The following is a 12335-nucleotide window of genomic DNA, read 5'->3' on the forward strand; positions in this document are numbered from 1 at the left end:
TGATGACACGTGTGGAAAATGGATGAAATCGGCTCACAACCACGAAAACTTTCCATATAACTCTATTTTGAAATTCATCTTATTCTTTTACTTTATAATATATACATAAGGAACCAATAAAGATAGCGAAATAAAACATTACACAAATATTGTATATGATCTGTGGCATCACTTGTGAAAAAAATGTCAAAATCGGACTATAACTTTTCAAGGCCCCAGATATGGAACATGTTGAACTCAGCACCTTATGGTAATTTTTCACCGAAAATATTGGTAAATCTCTCAGATATCTTAATTTAATTCAGAGGAAACATTTTCCTTATAATTGTGAGTCTCTGTATCAGAAATGGTTAAAATCAGGTCATAACTTCCACTAGCTCTGATATGGTTAATTATAGGATTTTCAAAAATATGATGGGCTTAAAAGCTTATAAATTGGGTAATATATGAAATTTCTTAGCCAAATTAAGTGAGTATAGAATCTTAGATATAATGTTAGTGATGAAAATTTGTGAAACCAATTCAGGGATTACCTCAGCATATATACTATATATGCGGATATTCGTTTTTCTATTGGACTTTATGCCGAAAAAAATATAGAAATAAATTGCGAGAGTATAAAATGTTCTGTTGCACCCGAACTTAGCCTTTAGTTACTTATTTCCCATCGGTTCTTTTATCTTCATCGTCCAGGTCTCCTATTATTTTATCAATTCTACCGTAGTCTATCTTACTGGCATCCCAGTCTGACTTTTTATTTACCACCGTTATTACTTTGAAGACTTTATTTAATTGACCATATTGACTTTAATTTTAATCCCCCGAAGGTGGTGAATAGCAGATTTTTTATACTCTCGCAACAAAGTTGCTAAAGCTCCAATTATGCATACTTGACTCAGCTCTTCATAGAAAATTTTGGCTTGAAAAACTTCGATGCAGTTATGCTTCACATAACTTCAACCTCAGCTGTTATTATTATGGTTTTAGGGTAGAGTTGCCAGATGTGAAAGCTCTTTAAAAAATATATGAATATAGCGTTGTGCAGAATAGCACAAAAGAAACACGCACACGAAGTTCAGTTTTTCGACATTTAGAATTGTTAGAAGATGTAATAAATTGGACCCATACAAGCGTATAAATCATAGGTGAATAAATATTTTATTCAAATTGTATTTGAAAATTTAGAATACATTTTTATTACACAAATTCGCAAAATAATTTACTCTCAGCAGATCACCACATATTCTTTCAGATACATAGTTATGTTTCTGTTGCAAAAATTAACCTCATATCGTACTTATTTAATAATTTTGGTTTGTTTATTGCACTTAAAGTCAAACAAGCTTTTCCGTTACAAGTAAAATAAAAGATTTTTTATTAAATCCTTTAAAAAAATAATTATTGTGAAAAAAGTTTGTTTTGTTGAAATATCTTAATTTTTTTTGAAGATTTATAAATATCAAAGATTAGAATTTTCTGATTCTCAACTCAATTTTGATTTCCATCTGGTTCCTTCCTGTGTCTAAGGGTATTTTTTACTGAAGATATTGGTAAATATCTCAGATATTTTAATGTAATACAGAGGGAATCTCTTTTTAGCAAAACTAAATGAGCACATAGTTTTGGATATAGTGTACCTCGGCGGTGAAAATGAGTGAAATTACCTCAGCTCTCATATACTATATAAGATTATTTTCGTTATTCTATTGGAGTTTATGCCGAACATAGGGGTCATCAATAATTTGCGAGAGTATAAAATGTTCAGTAGCACCCGAACTTAGCCTCTCCTTACTTGTTAATTATTTTTTGTAAAAGGTTTTACATTTACTTCTCGTTAAACACTTTCTTTAATTTGCTTTTATTTTTAAAATTCTCTGGAGGGTCCCCTCGGAAGGTTTATTTCAATTATCGGTTGTACAAACCGTTTTTAGTAATTTGTATTCAAAGCTAAAGTTTAACGCAAACTATTCAGTACCACTGAAGGCGCTAAAATAAGTAAAATAAAGATAATAGCACACTTTATATGTAAATTTGGATGGGGTCATATGTAGAGTTCTCGCAAGTGAGGAAAGTTTCTGATTGCCATTCACTTGGGAGTGGTCAGGAACGATTATTTTACATATGACTCAAGCAGCTCACGACTTCCGGTTTTAGACCAAGTATCTTCTGGCTAGCCAACAGACATCCGTTTGAAGGCGAGCTAAAGTGAGAAGGCGAAGCTCGCTTCTGCGGTTGTGCGTAGGTGTTGGGACCCACCACATAAAAAAACCTCTCCAATGAAAAAACAATCAGAGCATCGGAAGAGAAACCCCCCTTTTGATGACGACCCCTGCAAACGTACTAAGGATCATGATTTGAGGGCATGCACCTGGAATGTCCAGACCCTTAATTGGGAAGGTGCCTCTGCCCAGCTGGTTGATGTCCTCCGTGCTTGGTGTATTTGGCGCAACAGTCGGAAAATTCAGCCTCCATGACGAAACATCGCCAAACGGTCTGAGGCTGATCGACTTCGCCGGTGCCCGAAATATGCTTGTCTGTAGTACCAGATTCCAGCACAAGAAAATTCAACAAGCAACATGGCTGTCCCCTGTTCTAAACACACGCAATCGAATCGATCATTGTGATAGACGGAAGACATGTCTCCAGTGTTTTAGACGTGCGTACGCTCCGAGGACCAAATATTGACTCGGACCATTATCTAGTAGCAGCAAAGATACGCACTCGCCTCTGTGCAGCAAAGAACGCCCGTCAACAAACACAAGGAAGGTTCGACGTCGAAAAGCTGCAATCACAACCGACAGCCGAGCGATTTTCTACTCGACTTGCACTCCTGCTCTCTGAGAGCACTCATCAGCATCTCGATATAAGAGAGCTGTGGAACGGCCTCTCAAACTCATTGCATATCCCTGCAGCCGAAACAATTGGTCTCCGGCAACGCCAAAAAACCAATTGGTACGATGAGAGTTGTCGTTCCGCAGTGGAGAGAAAACAGACTGCCTACCTCGCAACGTTGCGAAAGACCACAACACGTTCGGGGTGGGACAGATATCGAAAACTGAAGAGGGAAGCGAGACGTATTTGCAGACGTAAAAAGAAAGTGGCCGAAATGCGTGAGTATGAAAAGCTCGAAAAAATGATCAGGCGATTTACAGAAGGTTTCAAGACTGGAGCATTATCATGTAGGGACCGAGGAGGTAATCTGGTAACGGATGTCCAGAGCATACTGGGATTATGGAGGGAACACTTCTCCGACCTGCTGAATGGCAGTGAAAGTACAACACCAGGAGATGGCGAACCCGATTCCCCAATCGATGACCATGGAATATATATTCCATTACCCGACCATGAAGAAATTCAAATAGCAATTACCCGCTTGAAGAACAACAAAGCGGCGGGGGCCGATGGACTACCGGCCGAGTTATTCAAATACGGCGGCGAAGAACTGATAAGGTGCATGCATCAGCGTCTTTGTAGAATATGGTCGGAAGAAAGCATGCCCGACGATTGGAATTTCAGTGTGCTCTGCCCATTCCATAAAAAGGGAGATCCCACAAAATGTACCAATTACCGTGGGATAATCCTCCTAAATATCGCCTATAAGGTCCTATCAAGCGTACTGTGTGAAAGACTTAAGCCCACCGTCAACAATTGGATTGGACCTTATCAGTGTGGCTTTAGACCTGGAAAGTCCACCATGGACCAGATATTCACCATGCGCCAAATCTTGGAGAAGACCCGTGAAAAGAGGATCGACACACACCACCTTTTTGTCGATTTCAAAGCTGCTTTCGACAGCACGAAAAGGAGCTGCCTTTATGCCGCGATGTCTGAATTTGGTATCCCCGCAAAACTAATACGGCTGTGTAAGTTGACATTGAACAACACCAAAAGCTCCGTCATGATCGGGAAGGACCTCTCCGAGCCGTTCGATACCAAACGAAGTTTCAGACAAGGTGACTCACTATCGTGCGACTTCTTTAACTTGATGTTGGAAAAAATAATACGAACTGCAGAGCTAAATAGAGAAGAAGAGCAATCTTCTACAAGAGTGTACAGCTGTCATAACTTTGAAGTTGTAGATAATTTTGTATACCTGGGAACCAGTATCAACAATACCAACAATGTCCGCCTCGAAATCCAGCGCACAATCACTCTTGCCAACAGGTGCTAGTTTGGACTGAGTTGGCAATTGAACAGTAAAGTCCTCTCTCGACGAACCAAACTCAAACTCTACAAGTCGCTTATCATTCCCGATGTCAACATCAGATGAGACGACACTAGGAGCAACGCCGAATATCGCAGACGACGGAACGATGAGCTGTACGAGTTATACGACGACATTTACATAGTTCAGCGAATAAAAAGACAGCGGCTACGCTTGCTAGGTCATGTTGTCCGTATGGACGAAAACACTCCAGCCCTGAAAGTGTTCGATGCAGTACCCGCCGGAGGAAGCCGAGGAAGGGGAAGGCCACCACTCCGTTGGAGGGACCAGGTGGAGAGCGACCTGGGTACACTTGGAATCTCCAACTGGCGCCGAACTGCTAAGGAAAGAGAGGAGTGGCGCGCTCTCATCGATTCGGCTATAACCGGCTAAACGGTTGAACGCCAATCACATACATACATATATCACGCAAACCAATAAAGCTATATAAACCAAACTTTCTGCAGTCGTTTTTTTAGCCATTTCTTAATACAGTCCAAAAATGAAAGAAATCGGATAATAGCCACGCCCACCTCCCATACAACGGTTAGGTTGAAAATTACTCACTAATAAAAAACATCAGAAACACTAAATTTTACAGAAGAATTAGCAAAAAGGAGCTGCACTCAGATTTTTTTCAAAATTTAAATGGGAATTTTCAGGAAATACTCGAAAGATTTCAATGAAATTAAGTATATAATATTTTCTTGACACCCTGATGACACGTGTGGAAAATGGATGAAATCGGCTCACAACCACGAAAACTTTCCATATAACTCTATTTTGAAATTCATCTTATTCTTTTACTTTATAATATATACATAAGGAACCAATAAAGATAGCGAAATAAAACATTACACAAATATTGTATATGATCTGTGGCATCACTTGTGAAAAAAATGTCAAAATCGGACTATAACTTTTCAAGGCCCCAGATATGGAACATGTTGAACTCAGCACCTTATGGTAATTTTTCACCGAAAATATTGGTAAATCTCTCAGATATCTTAATTTAATTCAGAGGAAACATTTTCCTTATAATTGTGAGTCTCTGTATCAGAAATGGTTAAAATCAGGTCATAACTTCCACTAGCTCTGATATGGTTAATTATAGGATTTTCAAAAATATGATGGGCTTAAAAGCTTATAAATTGGGTAATATATGAAATTTCTTAGCCAAATTAAGTGAGTATAGAATCTTAGATATAATGTTAGTGATGAAAATTTGTGAAACCAATTCAGGGATTACCTCAGCATATATACTATATATGCGGATATTCGTTTTTCTATTGGACTTTATGCCGAAAAAAATATAGAAATAAATTGCGAGAGTATAAAATGTTCTGTTGCACCCGAACTTAGCCTTTAGTTACTTATTTCCCATCGGTTCTTTTATCTTCATCGTCCAGGTCTCCTATTATTTTATCAATTCTACCGTAGTCTATCTTACTGGCATCCCAGTCTGACTTTTTATTTACCACCGTTATTACTTTGAAGACTTTATTTAATTGACCATATTGACTTTAATTTTAATCCCCCGAAGGTGGTGAATAGCAGATTTTTTATACTCTCGCAACAAAGTTGCTAAAGCTCCAATTATGCATACTTGACTCAGCTCTTCATAGAAAATTTTGGCTTGAAAAACTTCGATGCAGTTATGCTTCACATAACTTCAACCTCAGCTGTTATTATTATGGTTTTAGGGTAGAGTTGCCAGATGTGAAAGCTCTTTAAAAAATATATGAATATAGCGTTGTGCAGAATAGCACAAAAGAAACACGCACACGAAGTTCAGTTTTTCGACATTTAGAATTGTTAGAAGATGTAATAAATTGGACCCATACAAGCGTATAAATCATAGGTGAATAAATATTTTATTCAAATTGTATTTGAAAATTTAGAATACATTTTTATTACACAAATTCGCAAAATAATTTACTCTCAGCAGATCACCACATATTCTTTCAGATACATAGTTATGTTTCTGTTGCAAAAATTAACCTCATATCGTACTTATTTAATAATTTGGTTTGTTTATTGCACTTAAAGTCAAACAAGCTTATCCGTTACAAGTAAAATAAAAGATTTTTTATTAAATCCTTTAAAAAAATAATTATTGTGAAAAAAGTTTGTTTTGTTGAAATATCTTAATATTTTTTGAAGATTTATAAATATCAAAGATTAGAATTTTCTCATTCTCAACTCAATTTTGATTTCCATCTGGTTCCTTCCTGTGTCTAAGGGTATTTTTTACTGAAGATATTGGTAAATATCTCAGATATTTTAATGTAATACAGAGGGAATCTGTTTTTAGCAAAACTAAATGAGCACATAGTTTTGGATATAGTGTACCTCGGCGGTGAAAATGAGTGAAATTACCTCAGCTCTCATATACTATATATGATTATTTTCGTTATTCTATTGGAGTTTATGCCGAACATAGGGGTCATCAATAAATTGCGAGAGTATAAAATGTTCAGTAGCACCCGAACTTAGCCTCTCCTTACTTGTTAATTATTTTTTGTAAAAGGTTTTACATTTACTTCTCGTTAAACACTTTCTTTAATTTGCTTTTATTTTTAAAATTCTCTGGAGGGTCCCCTCGGAAGGTTTATTTCAATTATCGGTTGTACAAACCGTTTTTAGTAATTTGTATTCAAAGCTAAAGTTTAACGCAAATTATTCAGTACCACTGAAGGCGCAAAAATAAGTGAAATAAAGATAATAGCATACTTTATATGTAAATTTGGATGGGGTCATATGTAGAAGTTCTCGCAAGTGAGGAAAGTTTCTGATTGCCATTCACTTGGGAGTGGTCAGGAACGATTCTTTTACATATGACTCAAGCAGCTCACGACTTCCGGTTTTAGACCAAGTATCTTCTGGCTAGCCAACAGACATCCGTTTGAAGGCGAGCTAAAGTGAGAAGGCGAAGCCCGCTTCTGCGGTTGTGCGTAGGTTTTGGGACCCACCACATAAAAAAACCTCCCCAATGAAAAAACAATCAGAGCATCGGAAGAGAAACCCCCCTTTTGATGACGACCCCTGCAAACGTACTAAGGATCATGATTTGAGGGCATGCACCTGGAATGTCCAGACCCTTAATTGGGAAGGTGCCTCTGCCCAGCTGGTTGATGTCCTCCGTGCTTGGTGTATTTGGCGCAACAGTCGGAAAATTCAGCCTCCATGACGAAACATCGCCAAACGGTCTGAGGCTGATCGACTTCGCCGGTGCCCGAAATATGCTTGTCTGTAGTACCAGAATCCAGCACAAGAAAATTCAACAAGCAACATGGCTGTCCCCTGATCGAAACACACGCAATCGAATCGATCATTGTGATAGACGGAAGACATGTCTCCAGTGTTTTAGACGTGCGTACGCTCCGAGGACCAAATATTGACTCGGACCATTATTTAGTAGCAGCAAAGATACGCACTCGCCTCTGTGCAGCAAAGAACGCCCGTCAACAAACACAAGGAAGGTTCGACGTCGAAAAGCTGCAATCACAACCGACAGCCGAGCGATTTTCTACTCGACTTGCACTCCTGCTCTCTGAGAGCACTCATCAGCATCTCGATATAAGAGAGCTGTGGAACGGCCTCTCAAACTCATTGCATATCCCTGCAGCCGAAACAATTGGTCTCCGGCAACGCCAAAAAACCAATTGGTACGATGAGAGTTGTCGTTCCGCAGTGGAGAGAAAACAGACTGCCTACCTCGCAACGTTGCGAAAGACCACAACACGTTCGGGGTGGGACAGATATCGAAAACTGAAGAGGGAAGCGAGACGTATTTGCAGACGTAAAAAGAAAGTGGCCGAAATGCGTGAGTATGAAAAGCTCGAAAAAAAGATCAGGCGATTTACAGAAGGTTTCAAGACTGGAGCATTATCATGTAGGGACCGAGGAGGTAATCTGGTAACGGATGTCCAGAGCATACTGGGATTATGGAGGGAACACTTCTCCGACCTGCTGAATGGCAGTGAAAGTACAACACCAGGAGATGGCGAACCCGATTCCCCAATCGATGACCATGGAATATATATTCCATTACCCGACCATGAAGAAATTCAAATAGCAATTACCCGCTTGAAGAACAACAAAGCGGCGGGGGCCGATGGACTACCGGCCGAGTTATTCAAATACGGCGGCGAAGAACTGATAAGGTGCATGCATCAGCGTCTTTGTAGAATATGGTCGGAAGAAAGCATGCCCGACGATTGGAATTTCAGTGTGCTCTGCCCATTCCATAAAAAGGGAGATCCCACAAAATGTACCAATTACCGTGGGATAATCCTCCTAAATATCGCCTATAAGGTCCTATCAAGCGTACTGTGTGAAAGACTTAAGCCCACCGTCAACAATTGGATTGGACCTTATCAGTGTGGCTTTAGACCTGGAAAGTCCACCATGGACCAGATATTCACCATGCGCCAAATCTTGGAGAAGACCCGTGAAAAGAGGATCGACACACACCACCTTTTTGTCGATTTCAAAGCTGCTTTCGACAGCACGAAAAGGAGCTGCCTTTATGCCGCGATGTCTGAATTTGGTATCCCCGCAAAACTAATACGGCTGTGTAAGTTGACATTGAACAACACCAAAAGCTCCGTCATGATCGGGAAGGACCTCTCCGAGCCGTTCGATACCAAACGAAGTTTCAGACAAGGTGACTCACTATCGTGCGACTTCTTTAACTTGATGTTGGAAAAAATAATACGAACTGCAGAGCTAAATAGAGAAGAAGAGCAATCTTCTACAAGAGTGTACAGCTGTCATAACTTTGAAGTTGTAGATAATTTTGTATACCTGGGAACCAGTATCAACAATACCAACAATGTCCGCCTCGAAATCCAGCGCACAATCACTCTTGCCAACAGGTGCTAGTTTGGACTGAGTTGGCAATTGAACAGTAAAGTCCTCTCTCGACGAACCAAACTCAAACTCTACAAGTCGCTTATCATTCCCGATGTCAACATCAGATGAGACGACACTAGGAGCAACGCCGAATATCGCAGACGACGGAACGATGAGCTGTACGAGTTATACGACGACATTTACATAGTTCAGCGAATAAAAAGACAGCGGCTACGCTTGCTAGGTCATGTTGTCCGTATGGACGAAAACACTCCAGCCCTGAAAGTGTTCGATGCAGTACCCGCCGGAGGAAGCCGAGGAAGGGGAAGGCCACCACTCCGTTGGAGGGACCAGGTGGAGAGCGACCTGGGTACACTTGGAATCTCCAACTGGCGCCGAACTGCTAAGGAAAGAGAGGAGTGGCGCGCTCTCATCGATTCGGCTATAACCGGCTAAACGGTTGAACGCCAATCACATACATACATATATCACGCAAACCAATAAAGCTATATAAACCAAACTTTCTGCAGTCGTTTTTTTAGCCATTTCTTAATACAGTCCAAAAATGAAAGAAATCGGATAATAGCCACGCCCACCTCCCATACAACGGTTAGGTTGAAAATTACTCACTAATAAAAAACATCAGAAACACTAAATTTTACAGAAGAATTAGCAAAAAGGAGCTGCACTCAGATTTTTTTCAAAATTTAAATGGGAATTTTCAGGAAATACTCGAAAGATTTCAATGAAATTAAGTATATAATATTTTCTTGACACCCTGATGACACGTGTGGAAAATGGATGAAATCGGCTCACAACCACGAAAACTTTCCATATAACTCTATTTTGAAATTCATCTTATTCTTTTACTTTATAATATATACATAAGGAACCAATAAAGATAGCGAAATAAAACATTACACAAATATTGTATATGATCTGTGGCATCACTTGTGAAAAAAATGTCAAAATCGGACTATAACTTTTCAAGGCCCCAGATATGGAACATGTTGAACTCAGCACCTTATGGTAATTTTTCACCGAAAATATTGGTAAATCTCTCAGATATCTTAATTTAATTCAGAGGAAACATTTTCCTTATAATTGTGAGTCTCTGTATCAGAAATGGTTAAAATCAGGTCATAACTTCCACTAGCTCTGATATGGTTAATTATAGGATTTTCAAAAATATGATGGGCTTAAAAGCTTATAAATTGGGTAATATATGAAATTTCTTAGCCAAATTAAGTGAGTATAGAATCTTAGATATAATGTTAGTGATGAAAATTTGTGAAACCAATTCAGGGATTACCTCAGCATATATACTATATATGCGGATATTCGTTTTTCTATTGGACTTTATGCCGAAAAAAATATAGAAATAAATTGCGAGAGTATAAAATGTTCTGTTGCACCCGAACTTAGCCTTTAGTTACTTATTTCCCATCGGTTCTTTTATCTTCATCGTCCAGGTCTCCTATTATTTTATCAATTCTACCGTAGTCTATCTTACTGGCATCCCAGTCTGACTTTTTATTTACCACCGTTATTACTTTGAAGACTTTATTTAATTGACCATATTGACTTTAATTTTAATCCCCCGAAGGTGGTGAATAGCAGATTTTTTATACTCTCGCAACAAAGTTGCTAAAGCTCCAATTATGCATACTTGACTCAGCTCTTCATAGAAAATTTTGGCTTGAAAAACTTCGATGCAGTTATGCTTCACATAACTTCAACCTCAGCTGTTATTATTATGGTTTTAGGGTAGAGTTGCCAGATGTGAAAGCTCTTTAAAAAATATATGAATATAGCGTTGTGCAGAATAGCACAAAAGAAACACGCACACGAAGTTCAGTTTTTCGACATTTAGAATTGTTAGAAGATGTAATAAATTGGACCCATACAAGCGTATAAATCATAGGTGAATAAATATTTTATTCAAATTGTATTTGAAAATTTAGAATACATTTTTATTACACAAATTCGCAAAATAATTTACTCTCAGCAGATCACCACATATTCTTTCAGATACATAGTTATGTTTCTGTTGCAAAAATTAACCTCATATCGTACTTATTTAATAATTTGGTTTGTTTATTGCACTTAAAGTCAAACAAGCTTATCCGTTACAAGTAAAATAAAAGATTTTTTATTAAATCCTTTAAAAAAATAATTATTGTGAAAAAAGTTTGTTTTGTTGAAATATCTTAATATTTTTTGAAGATTTATAAATATCAAAGATTAGAATTTTCTCATTCTCAACTCAATTTTGATTTCCATCTGGTTCCTTCCTGTGTCTAAGGGTATTTTTTACTGAAGATATTGGTAAATATCTCAGATATTTTAATGTAATACAGAGGGAATCTGTTTTTAGCAAAACTAAATGAGCACATAGTTTTGGATATAGTGTACCTCGGCGGTGAAAATGAGTGAAATTACCTCAGCTCTCATATACTATATATGATTATTTTCGTTATTCTATTGGAGTTTATGCCGAACATAGGGGTCATCAATAAATTGCGAGAGTATAAAATGTTCAGTAGCACCCGAACTTAGCCTCTCCTTACTTGTTAATTATTTTTTGTAAAAGGTTTTACATTTACTTCTCGTTAAACACTTTCTTTAATTTGCTTTTATTTTTAAAATTCTCTGGAGGGTCCCCTCGGAAGGTTTATTTCAATTATCGGTTGTACAAACCGTTTTTAGTAATTTGTATTCAAAGCTAAAGTTTAACGCAAATTATTCAGTACCACTGAAGGCGCAAAAATAAGTGAAATAAAGATAATAGCATACTTTATATGTAAATTTGGATGGGGTCATATGTAGAAGTTCTCGCAAGTGAGGAAAGTTTCTGATTGCCATTCACTTGGGAGTGGTCAGGAACGATTCTTTTACATATGACTCAAGCAGCTCACGACTTCCGGTTTTAGACCAAGTATCTTCTGGCTAGCCAACAGACATCCGTTTGAAGGCGAGCTAAAGTGAGAAGGCGAAGCCCGCTTCTGCGGTTGTGCGTAGGTTTTGGGACCCACCACATAAAAAAACCTCCCCAATGAAAAAACAATCAGAGCATCGGAAGAGAAACCCCCCTTTTGATGACGACCCCTGCAAACGTACTAAGGATCATGATTTGAGGGCATGCACCTGGAATGTCCAGACCCTTAATTGGGAAGGTGCCTCTGCCCAGCTGGTTGATGTCCTCCGTGCTTGGTGTATTTGGCGCAACAGTCGGAAAATTCAGCCTCCATGACGAAACATCGCCAAACGGTCT

The sequence above is a fragment of the Zeugodacus cucurbitae genome, chromosome 3, assembly GCF_028554725.1.
Source record: "Zeugodacus cucurbitae isolate PBARC_wt_2022May chromosome 3, idZeuCucr1.2, whole genome shotgun sequence".
NCBI classification, from domain to species: Eukaryota; Metazoa; Arthropoda; class Insecta; order Diptera; family Tephritidae; genus Zeugodacus; species Zeugodacus cucurbitae.